At 42.7% G+C, this 11,809-nt stretch overlaps 1 protein-coding gene across 15 annotated transcripts in view; it reads left to right on the top strand.

The window, feature by feature from the left end:
* The first annotated feature begins 2,377 nt into the window (after positions 1–2,377).
* The window catches only part of GIGYF2 (GRB10 interacting GYF protein 2), a 78,454-nt gene continuing 69,022 nt past the window's right edge, over positions 2,378–11,809 (top strand). For 14 of the 15 annotated variants that reach the window (XM_075099460.1, XM_075099459.1, XM_075099453.1 and 11 more), the window contains exon 1: positions 2,378–2,464. The gene's annotated coding sequence lies outside the window, so the exon portion shown is untranslated. Of the gene's footprint in view, positions 2,465–3,511; positions 3,539–11,809 lie in introns of all 15 variants that reach the window. The other variant, XM_075099447.1, reaches the window with a different exon arrangement.

Raw genomic sequence — 11,809 nt, 5'->3', positions numbered from 1 at the left:
GTACAGGAATCACTAACATTCCAGCCAGCACTGGGGAAGGATTCAGCCTGCCTGGGTGCTCGGATGGCAGTGGGCTTCTTACCAAAGCTGCTGTCACAGCCATCGTTGTTGGCCATACGGGACAGTGTGTGATGGCAGGAAGTATTACCTAAAAAGCTCAGCGTAAACACAGTCAGGAGGGAAAGGGAAACAGTACGATCAGGTTCTTCCTGGCTTAGGGCTCGGGCTTAGGCTTTAGCTGTGAAGATTACGGTGACTAAATCGAATTTTAACCTTATGGGAGTGTCCAAATAAATCCCTTGGCAAGATGGATTGGAGTAACCGGAGTGCTTTACTGTTGCCGTTCAGATGCATCTTGCTGCATGTGGGAAGGTTGACTTAATTGGGTGTTGTAGAAGTAGCAGCGTGTTTGTGGTAGTCGTCTTTCAGCACAAGCCATCTGAGGTGACAGATACATTGAAGTGACTGACTTTAAAAACTACAGTTGGATGTTCACCTGCCTGATTTGTCTGTTGTTTTTATGATTTTTAGGCATGTGACAAATGAGGACTTGGAAAACAGAGGCTGCTGAGATATTGACTCTTCTCAGACAAAATCCCTGGCATTTTGACAAACAGGGGAGCCACTTTTCCAAATAATGAAAAGTGAGGGTGGCAAGGGGAGATGTGACACGTGGGGAGATGTGACACGTGGGGAGACATGACTCTGCCACGTCTTCTGGGCTGCTTTTGACAATTAGTTGCTGTTTCAAAGCCATGCTCTGTGTTTGTAGCTCCTCTGCTGTACCAAGGGAGGCAGGCTTTTGCTTCCAAGCTAGGATGGGTGAAAGGAAAGTGTCAATAGGGAAGTTTTTCAGTTTGTTAGGGATGCTGCTTTCCTGTGCTTGGATTTTTAATAGTGAGGATGAATTGGCTTGGTAATCCAGGGCTCTGAAGTACATCATGCCCTTGGTACCCTAGTAAATGTCAGACTAGCTTCTGGGGTGATTTCACACCTAGACAACATCAGCTGAAGTCCTGTAATTGAATGATGTATGAATTTAACCACACAGGTACAGTCCTGAATTTTCATGACAGCCTCCCTGTTCTGCTTGAATGAGCATTGTGGAGGATTTAAGATGCACCCACTACTACAAAAAAACCCCCTCATCTGAGTTTCCTTGAGGTATTTTACAAAAATGCGAAGTTCTGCAGATGAGGCACGTTTCAGACACTCTCTTCTTGAATTATTTTTTTTGTCTCAATGATATAATGTTTCCACTAACTGGGATAAAAAAATTTCCACAAGTGCCAAACTTCTCCCACCTCAGATAAAGCTTGCCTTAGAGCATGTGAAATATTTTGGAGTGCTCAAACTCAGTATTGATAAGTAGAATAACAAGGCACAGCCACTTCTGCAGTGAACTTGGAAGTTCTGACTGACAGCTTGAAATGCAGTGCTGCCTCTCTCCCTCTCCATAGCGTTATTAGTGTTGGCTCAAGCTGTGTGACAACCACCAGGAGGTTTGGGTGTAGCTTATCAGAGGCCAGGGCTTTGCTTGGGGGCATTGCTTTTACATACCAGCCTCTGAAATGAGAAATTTCATTCTAAGATTTTCGGGTGAGGCTGTCTACTCCTATGTTGCTCTCAGCCAAAAATACATCCTAATGATTACAGGCTTTCAATCCGTTAGCTCAGAAGAATCACCTGTGTTCACTGTTGCATCATTTTTGGCCAGTGTGCAGTGTGCAATGACAAGTGTTTATTCACCTAGAAGAGGAGGGAGAAAGCTACATGGATTGTGGCTGAAATCATGTTTGGAGTAAAATTGTTTCAGCTGAAAACCGTTAAACCTTCAGTAGTGCCTAACTGCTAAGAATAGGGTTTTTAAGCTGAAGGATTCACATGGGGCTATTCTGTAACATGTACTAATATGGGTTTTAGGGCTTAAAATAGAACAGTATTTTTAGCCGAAAAACACCCCAAGTTTGCCCTGAGCTCCTGATTTTTCCATCAGGTAATTTGGAGTGAAAATACGTACAACTGACCACCCTTCCTCCCTCAGCAGCCCCCGAGCCCTCTCAGGCCGTCTTTGCCCTTCCTGCTCCCTGGGCCTGGACACGGTGCGTCCTTATAGACGGTGGCTCCCTGGCGTTAGGCAGGATTCTTCTTTTAGTGCCAGCGGTAAAGCTGAGTGATGTGCTTGTCACCTGGAGGGGGTGGGAAGGGGGAGTCGCATTCCCGCAGCCGCCTCAGCTCCCCTCAGCGCCCGGCCCCGCCGCTTCCAGCAGGGGGCACCCGCGCTCCCGCCGGGTGGGTCCACGGGTATCGTCACCAGCGCCGTCGCCCATCCGGGTCCCGCAGCGGAGGCGGGGGGGCGTGTCCCGCCCTCACGTGACGTTGCGTGGCGGCGCGACCGCCATCTTGTGTTGTTGGGGCCGAGGAGTCGCTGTGGCTGTGAGGGACTCTCCGTCCGGGAGCGCAGGTAACGCCGCCCGCCACCTCCCGGCCCCCGCCGACACCCCCGACACCCCCGCCGCCTCCCCGCCGCCGCCTTCCTGCCGCCCGCCTGCCGCCCGCCTGCCGCCCGCCTGCCGCCCGCCGCGCTCACCGCCCACTGGAGCGGACCTAGGCCGCGGTCCGAGCACCGGCCTCGCCAGCGGCTCCTCACCGCCGCGAGTGCCGCAGCCCCGGGGCGCCCTGCGGCCTATCGGGAGGCGAGGCCGCCCTGGCGGCGAGGGGCGCGCGCGGAGGGCCTCCCCGGCGCTCCCGGCGATGGGCTATTTGCAGGGCTTGTCGGGCCGGGCCACTCTCGGAGGCGCGGGCCTTGCTCTCTCTGTGCGGTTCTTTGGCAGCAGGGTAGGACGGTGCCTGTCAGGCGGCGCCGGGGCGCCTGGGGCTCCTCACGCTCTCTGGGGCTGGCGGCTCTGTCCCCGGCGCCGTCTTCTCTCAGACTGAGCCCAGCGAAGCCGCTCGTTCCCTCCCGGCCCAGTGGGAGTGGGTCCGCGTTCCGGCGGTGCGGCGGGCAGGTGCCCTCTCCTTGGAGCCGCTGTGTGCGCCTGACTCCGGGCCCTGTCAGGTTACACAGGCGGAGGAGGAAGGAGCACTCGAGCCTTCCCCCCCACGGGCAGCAGGGTGCTGGGAGCAGCAATGACCAGCAGTGTTTGATTGGAGAGGCCTTGGCAGGCTGAAGAGAACATCGATCAGGATTGTGTACGTTTGGTATTGATCCAAGACAAGTAGTTTTCAGTGTCAACAAAGCAGTCTCCGCTCTTTCAACTCTGTGTAATTGCACTTTGAAGTGGGCCAGCTCATAGGCCAAAAAGAGATGTTGCCAAGTAGCACTTTTGGAATAAAACCTACATTTTCCTCAGTAGCCTTCAGCTCGGTGTTCTTGCTGCTGTGTAATGCCTTACCTCTTACTGTAATTCTTCAGTGTCTGTTTTCTTGGGTGGGAGGGGAGAGAACTTCTGAATCTTGATTATATTCTTCTGTCTAACTTCTTGCTGCTCATTCTGTTTTCTTGCTTCAGGAGCTGACTTGGGCAAGTTCCTGGAAAGTACGTGTGAATTTTTTTTTCCCCTTTTCCCATAACCCTGCTGGTTGCTTTTGTTCTTAAACTCTTTAATAAACAAACACAAATTAATTTTCTGTTTTATGACTAGATCATTTGGTAGATGCACAGTGTGATAATTGGAAACCTTTGTAAACAAAGTGGGTTGCAGTTGTCACTATCAAAAGCTTTGTTCTAGCATTTTTGAGCTCTGTTATTGGGTGTTAGCTCTAATAGATAATAAGAGCTTAAGTATTATGAGATATTGGTATTCTTGCCATTCACTTGAATAGGTGTCTTTTGAACAGTTTAGGGGATGCTTAGGTAAAAATGGGTGCCCTAATATGTCCGGAGGTATCAGCGGAAATGTTGGAGTGTCCGTTGCTCCTTCTGTGCCCCCTTCACTCCCCAGGCTCGCATAATTCTACAGGTTAACTGATGTCAAGGATCATGTGTCAGTGTTAATTTCTAATTCAATGTGTGATTAAAAAAAAAAAGATGCTGTGTAATGGTCAGCTATATTAAAAAGAAGGTAGAGATTTGTCCATGGAGGTTGAATATCACTTCCAGCAAGACCCACTTCTTGTGTTGTGAGTTTGATAGCCCCTTTCAATATCTGACAATATTGTGTATGAATACTAGATTTTCTTTATGATTTGAAGAGTTGCTCAGGCTCTCCCAGACCCTGCATACATGAACATGCATGGGGGTGCCTGGTCACTGCATTTCTTTTAGGGCCTTTTCTGAATGGTTTCTTGAGCCTGTGTTTTAAAGCAAGAGCATAAAACTAAAATGCTAAGTAGTTATATTGCAGTGATGATTTGTTTCACAGGGTGCTTACAAAAATAATTTGATACCACAGTAAAAACTTGGACTCTTGCTGATCCTCTTTTCATTACAGATGCTGATCATAAGAGGACTGTAAAATATCCTCTCGTACTCCTTTTAGTGTTTTTTTCCTTGCCTTACTAGAGCATACAGTAAATGAAAAATATGATCTGTATACTGATGCAAGTGAAAAAAAATGCTTGTAAATAGAGAGTTGAAGGCTTTACAGCTTAATTTTCCCAACTGTTTTGCTCCTTGATTGAGGAAAAGACTTGGTGTATAAAAGGGGAGTGCAGAGAAGTTTTTTGGTTTGGGGGTTTGTTTTTTTTTTAAGGAAATCAGACTAAGTACTATTGCACCTCTTCTATGCTTGGTGTCTCCTAAGACCAGTTGTATAAATGGAGCTCTGTCATAAACTGGAGTTTCTTTTACCTGAATGTAAGAAAAAAAGGTGGCAGATCTTTTAGGATCTGTAGATATTTCATTTAAAAACAAACTAGATGTCAAAGTCATATGGAACATCTCATTGGGGCAGCTGACTGGCTGAAGAGGTGGTTTGCTACAACATGCCTCTCCTGAAAGATCTTTCTAATTATTTAAGCATACAAGGGAAACATTGGTTCATAGTAATTGATGAAGATGAGGTAGGTATCTGGATCATGGTCTTTTCCTTCCCCCCCCTCCCTCCTTTAAAATAGTTCAGGCCTCCAGCTTTTTAGATTTTTGTTGTTTGACTTACTAAGAATATGAAATTTGATTCTGCCTACTTTTGTCTGATCTTGTAAGTTCAAGTAACTGTCAAATGTATGTTTCTTATCCTTTCACTTGGGGTCTTTAAAATTCCTTCTTATGGTTTTTTAAGGTATGATGTTAAATCTTCTCATAGGAAAAAAATCCTTTTCCTAGCATTTTTTTCCCCTCATTTTTCTGTTGTGTTTTTTTTACTTTTTTTTCTCCTCTTGGTGCTTCTGCTCAAAGATGAGTGGAGATAAGCTATATTTAATTCATGATTTTAGACAGACAGAGCTAAGGGGCAGAGCAATACAATTTCTGCTCACAAGCATAAAAGCACAGGCCTGCTCTGCCTTTTCCTTCCTATGTAGCTTGGTAGAGATCCGTTGGATGCTTTTGTAAGGAGATACCCATCTCTTTGTTATTTGAAGGAGCATTTGTGTTGAAAGGGTCTCCATTTCTTTGTGTGGTTTTGTCATCAATTTATTTTAATTCATTCAGTGACATCTGAAAACTTAGGTGTGTGAAATGCTGCAGGGAGGGTGGTATTTTCTTTTAGGGGAACAAAGTCAGAGTTTTAGCCCAGCTTAGCCTCTCCTTTCCTCTCTTGCAATCAGCTGAGCATTTTTGGTTGCACAAGTGATCTGGCTTGAAAATTCTCAGAACTGAGAAAAGTTTGCTCGAGGTGTACAAAGTTATGGATGGAACTAAGAAGAATTAAGTGCTTTGGATTATAAGGTCTATACAACATGGGCCCTCTTGTAGTTGGTTGTAGTGTGTGTATATATATAACCGCCTAGTTCATCATAGTGAAGTTTACTACCATTATTTTTTTCATCTTTAGCTCAGGTGGGCGCGGGGGATTGTAGCAGACAGAGGTCTTTGCTTTGCTTTGTTAGTAGCTGAGATTGCCACAGTGTTGATTACAAAATGTGTCCGCTTCTTTGCAGGGGGAGGGCTGTCAGTCCACTCTCTCTGAAGGTGGTTAAACATTCCTTCGATATAGAAGCTATAGTGATGGCTTGATGTCTGTGCAGGAAACTAGGCTGCCATTGGGATTTTTATGTCCCTCTTGTGTGTGTGGTGTTTTGTTTTTTTTTGGAGGATGCACAGAATTGTTTTGTTGCATCTGAGGTTTTTGGCAAGCATAAAATCAAAGTGTGTATTTTCAGGAGTGAACCTCTCCTGTAATCCTTAAAGCTTGTAGTATATAGAAGCTGGGTATCTAGACCTCAGGACTGTGGAGAAAAGCAGAAGGGATACCGGGAGCTCTGTAGAGGTAGTAGGGTCTATAGGTCAATGAGAAATTTTGATGGACATCTAGAAAAATTGTCTTAAAATACTGTCTTATTGACAACACCTTTTTGGATCACTTACTATTCTTTTTTAGTCTCTCAGCTAATTATTACAGCTGTGCATTATGATTTTTCTGTCTTTCTTGTCCCTATGTTTTAAAAAATGTAGGCAAATAAGAAATAATGATTAGTTGATGCCTTCAGCAGTGGCTCTTGTATATGTAATTTGGCATTATAAACAGATATATTATAAACAGATAAATATATAAATATATACATCATATAATGTTAGGAAAATAAACTTGTTAGAAAAACATTTTTGTATGTTAAATAGCTATTATTACAGTGGAAGTAAGTATGATGTATTGCACTTTGTGAAGGTACTATTTTGTCAGTGGGTATTTGGCCCTTTTTATTCAGTACAGAAATACTTGTTATGAGTTGTGGTTACTGTGACATACTTTTTTTCCCCTCTTGTCATTGACAAGAAAAAGAAATCCTTTGCGTTCTGTTGATAGTATTTTATGATAAAGATACTGGTTTGTGTGACGGGGAGATGCAGAGGCTACAGGTGTCCGTGTGTAGATAAGGCTGGGTGAAAGCAGATTTGTGGTCTTCGTGGTAGTTGTCAGTTCAGATTGGAAGATACAGAACGAGAAGGTGTGCTTTGTACACTGAAGGTTGCCTTGGGTGAAGTTTTATAATGACGCGTGTATGTAACTTCAACTTAGAATGTCTTGTGGCAAGGAATTAGTATGGCTGGCAAGTAATGGATGTGTAAACTGATTTTTTTTGAGCCATGTATTGTAGAATCTGAGGATGATTGAGGTTGGAAGAGACCAGCTTTTGGCAGTTGTCTGCTCCAGTCTCCTGCTCAAAGCAAGGCTGATGTCAGCATTAGGCTGAATAATGTGTGTGGTGGAAAGTGAGTGAGCCTGATCATGGTGGTAGTGCATGGCAAGGTTTTTCAGTGAAAGCATCTAATAACTTGATTTAATAAATCAGAGGCCTACCATTAAAACCAGTGGAAGCTTTTACATTAGGCTTAATTAATGCTGAATCATCTCTTTATGTTATGCTAGGCTTTAAGAGTACTAAGGCAGGATCAGGATACCATCATGAGTCAGTTTACAAAGATATGGTTCTTGGATCAAAACAAGTGAATATCTTTAGCAATATTAACATAGGGAGAACTGATAAGCTATTAAAAAGTGTTGTCATTCATACGTGGTACCAAGTTACCTTCTGACTTCCTGGTTGATGAACACATGCAATCTGATACACATGCCAATTCTCTCTGTTAGGACTTCTTATTAGATGCTTTCTTACTGTTGAATATTTGTCTCCTGAAGTATAGGATGTCTCAGAACTGCATGAGTAGGAAACCTTAAGAAGGGGTGGGGGGTGAGAATGTCTACAAAGCCCAAAGAAGCTGCTTATGTAAATGACATTTAAAAACAAAACCAAAAAACCTCGCAGCAATCCAGATCTGTTAATTCAGTGAATGTTTTCAGTAGTCTGATGCTTTGTTCTGCCACTTGGAATAAATATATGGGCTGTATAATGCGTGTGACGAGTGGGAGAGGTGATGCAGCGTGATTTTGGTTGTGTTCGTGTAGCCAGGCTACGGCCCTCCTTGAGGAGCAGGTAGACAGACTTGAGCTGCAACATCTTGTGGAATGGTGCAGACTAAATATTTACCTATGAGAAAATTTTCGATATACAAGGTAGACAGATGTGGAAGTGATTTTTTTCCAGGTGGAAAACAAGACTGCTGACAGGATTCAGGATGAGAAGTGGTTTGTGTTCCAGCCAGTGGCAGGGCCCAAGGGTGTGGTCCCTTGACTCTGCTTGGAGCTTAATTGCTGGTGTCTGCTGTTGGCTGGAAGCCTTGTAATAAAGGTGGAGGTCACGCTGCTTTCTGGTAGAGAAACTGGGAAAAGCTTTCATGCTTGTTCATGTTCAGGTGAAGCAAGAAGTGGATAGCTCTCTAACCTACCTCTAACCACCAAGATCACAATAGTAGGTAGGAAAGGAGGATAATACCTGGAATTGTGATATTTAATGTTCCTTTATTTTTTTTATTTTGTTAGGTGTGCAGGTCTCCTTAGTCTCTCTTGTCATCCTTCAGTGGCTACTCCTTGTATTTGTCATCCTTGACTGCGGTGCAGCACATTGCATGCTGCAGCACTCCATGAACCTTTAGATGGATCTGTATGAAGTGCGCAGAGGGCGGTCAGTTCGGTCCTGCGGTTTGAGAATGCCATGGACAATTTTTGACCAGAAACTGCTGAGAGATTGAAGCACTTCTGCAATCATTTGAGATAGGAAGACTGTAAGACATTGAGATCTAAAAATGTAACTGTAATAATAGAGGTGTAGTTTCTGGAGAAGTCGGACAGTTTAGACATTATTCCCTTAGCAAAAACTTCCTCTTGGCATGTGGGTAGATAGGCCTTGAAAAATTCACCACCTGTATCAGAATAAAGGCTTGGGAAACCAGAAGGGACTACTGTGACTCGTCCGGCATCTTGTGTAATGTGACTAATGGATTTTTTTTTCTGAGTAATTTTCTGTTTAAACTAGAACATACTTTTTAGAAAATCATTTAGTGTTGACCAGAAAACAACTTGTTTATCTCTGAATGTCTTGCTTCAGTCCCTTCACTGACTAAACTTGGGTCTTCAGCCTTTTTTTACCTGCATGACCATTTACAGACTGAGGAAGATACTTATATTTTTCTCAGAGCATTGGTGTGGGTTTTTTCCCTACTGTATGGCGTATCTGTCATGTTCTATCAATTTTTGAACACCTGATTTGTCAGCTTTCTTGCCTTATCGACAGCAGAACAGGATGCAGTATCCCTGCAGTGATAAAATCCCTCTATATTTACTCTGTGTTTCCTTATGTCTGTATTCAGTGTTTTCTGTTAGCTCTTGTAGTCAGTGTTGTATCATATGTTCCTTTTCCGATGATTAATGTCATAAATCTCAGATTGGTTTCAGGACTGTTTTTCCAGAATAGTCCTGCATTTGCTGTATATCACCCAGGTTTTCTGCTTGTGAGTCTTTTGATTGTATGCTTGGCATTATTAAATGCAACCTGCTGTACTGGACCAAGTAATTGAATAATTCATAATGGTATTATTGATGATGCGTCATTTCCATTATTTACATATCCATGTTTGTCACCCTCAGGTTTTAGTGTTACAGATTCTATATCAGTAGAGGATAGCTTCTTACCTCTTACTGTGTTTTGAGAATATTTTGCCTTCTGAGGTTGGTTCTTCTAGATTCTTCAGAAGAGAAGGTTAGAAGCAAAAATAGGTTTTGATGATTTGAGGCTTTTCATGCGGTTCTGAGTGATTTTGTCCTTTTAAGCATTCTACTTAATTGAAATGTCTTGCAGAAGTTAAATTTTATTTCACCTACTTGCTTGAGCAATGAAATTTCTACTCTTACAAAAGCATATTTTCATTGAATGTCTTCCATAAATCCATGTCAGCTGGCCTTAATTATGCCAGTGTCCTTTAATCAGTGTTGTCTGCTTTAGCCAATGATTAATATCAAACAGACTGGTAGTGTAGCCACCTGAGTCATCCTGTTTACCACTTTACTTAAAAGGTAGCTTGCGTATAACTCTAGATCTTTAATATTTCAAGACTTAGAAAAAATCAGCGTTAATTATTCAGTCAACCTGTTAAATTTTTTTAAAAACAGAGTTACTGACACTGAAATTTGTTAGCTGTAGTAGCTGCCTGTGGAATGTTTTCTTGCTTGTGGAAGGTGAAGTTTCATCATCTTGATGTAGTGTTGCTGTTGCATGGTGGAGCACTGCTCTTAAATTCCTGTTGCAAGTTTTATAAGGAAAACCCAATTCCTTGCACTTAAACTTGCTCATGTTAGATTTCCATGTGTTCTTTGGTTCTTAAAATTTTCAGCCAATTTCTAGGTTAAAAAGGCTGTTTCAAACCTACTGTAGCAACAGAACTACCTTTGAAAGAAAGGATACTTTTCTTCCTAAATATCTCTGATCAAACAGCAGACCATTTCAAAATAAAGTAGCTGTGTATAAGAAGGATCAGTGGTATATCTCTCAAGGTGTAGTTTTCCAAAGTTGTTAAAAAACCTAAGCAAGCAGCAGCCCAAAGCTGTAAATTGCAGTGACAGTCCAAATCTTTAATTTTTTTTTTGTCTGTAGGAAGGATTGATTAGATTGGCAGACCTGAGTGCATTCTTTGCCTAGACTCAGTTTCGGATGCTAAGAAGCTCTATCCAAAACAGCAAAACATCTTGGTGAGAGGGATTGCCATGTAGTACAAGCTGAGAGAATTCTGGAATGGAAATGTAGGAATTTAACACTGCCTGCAAATCGTAGCTCAAGTGCTCATGAGTAAGGGACAGATCTTAAAATGGAGATTTAGTGTAAATACTGAGGTTGAGCAAAGTCTGGAAGACATGGAAGTTTAGATCTTTTGAAGTCTCTGAAAAACAGCTTTTAGCCTAGATTATTCGTTAGCTAGCTATATGTTTAAAAAGGCCGGAACTTGTGGCCAAAATGTGGCACAGTAATTATAGACCCTCCTTAGATTTTTTTTTTTTTAACTGAAGCACCTTCTTAGGCATTTTAACACACAAATCTAGCTGGTATAATCAAATTCCAACTTGTGGCTGAAGCAGATGTTTGAGAGCTTTAATAAATTTGCCAGAAAATAGAGTGAGCTTGAAAAATAATTTTAAAAACTGCAAGCTTGGTAAAACAACCATTGTACCTAAAGCAAACCAATGAAATGAGTTGAGTGTTGCTGATAGCAATTTCTGTACCTATAATATTACCTGTTAATTGTGAGTGAAAGCCACTTAAAGGCTTAATGTTATTGGATTACATTTTCTGTCTGCCCATAGGATGGACTTCTGACTTCCAAAGTCCCAAGCTGCTGACAAAACAGAAAGGATGTTCTTTCTCTTGCCAGTTACAGGTTGATGGTGGGGTGATGTGGTTTCTCCTCTTTTCAGTCCTACATGCTGATAGTGGGTTGGTGGCTGTGGTACCACCACAGGAAAACGGGGTCCCAGTTCCAGTTTACGAAGTGATTCCATTTTTCCCCAAATATGCAGGAAAACTGCAACTGTTTGTCAGATTGCACTGGCACTTTGATGAAGGATTGAACTGATTCAAAACCTTGTAGGAAAGTTTCCCCTTTGAAGGAGTGGTGGGAAGTCCTCGGGTACTGTTCTGGCTCAAGCAGTGTTGCGAACTGGATGTTATCAAAATATGGGCTTGGTTTCTTGCTTCAACTTGAGGCTGTCCCTGTGTCCTTTTTCACTATATAAAATCTGTGGCTGTGCAGATTCCCCAATCAATAGCCATTAATGTATAGAAAATTGTGATTTACAGAACCCCAGCAGTTCAGAAAGGGGCT

The sequence above is a fragment of the Phalacrocorax aristotelis genome, chromosome 7, assembly GCF_949628215.1.
Source record: "Phalacrocorax aristotelis chromosome 7, bGulAri2.1, whole genome shotgun sequence".
NCBI lineage: Eukaryota > Metazoa > Chordata > Aves > Suliformes > Phalacrocoracidae > Phalacrocorax > Phalacrocorax aristotelis.
The sequence above is the reverse complement of the archived record's forward strand: the minus strand, read 5'-3'. Positions and strand labels throughout refer to the sequence as shown.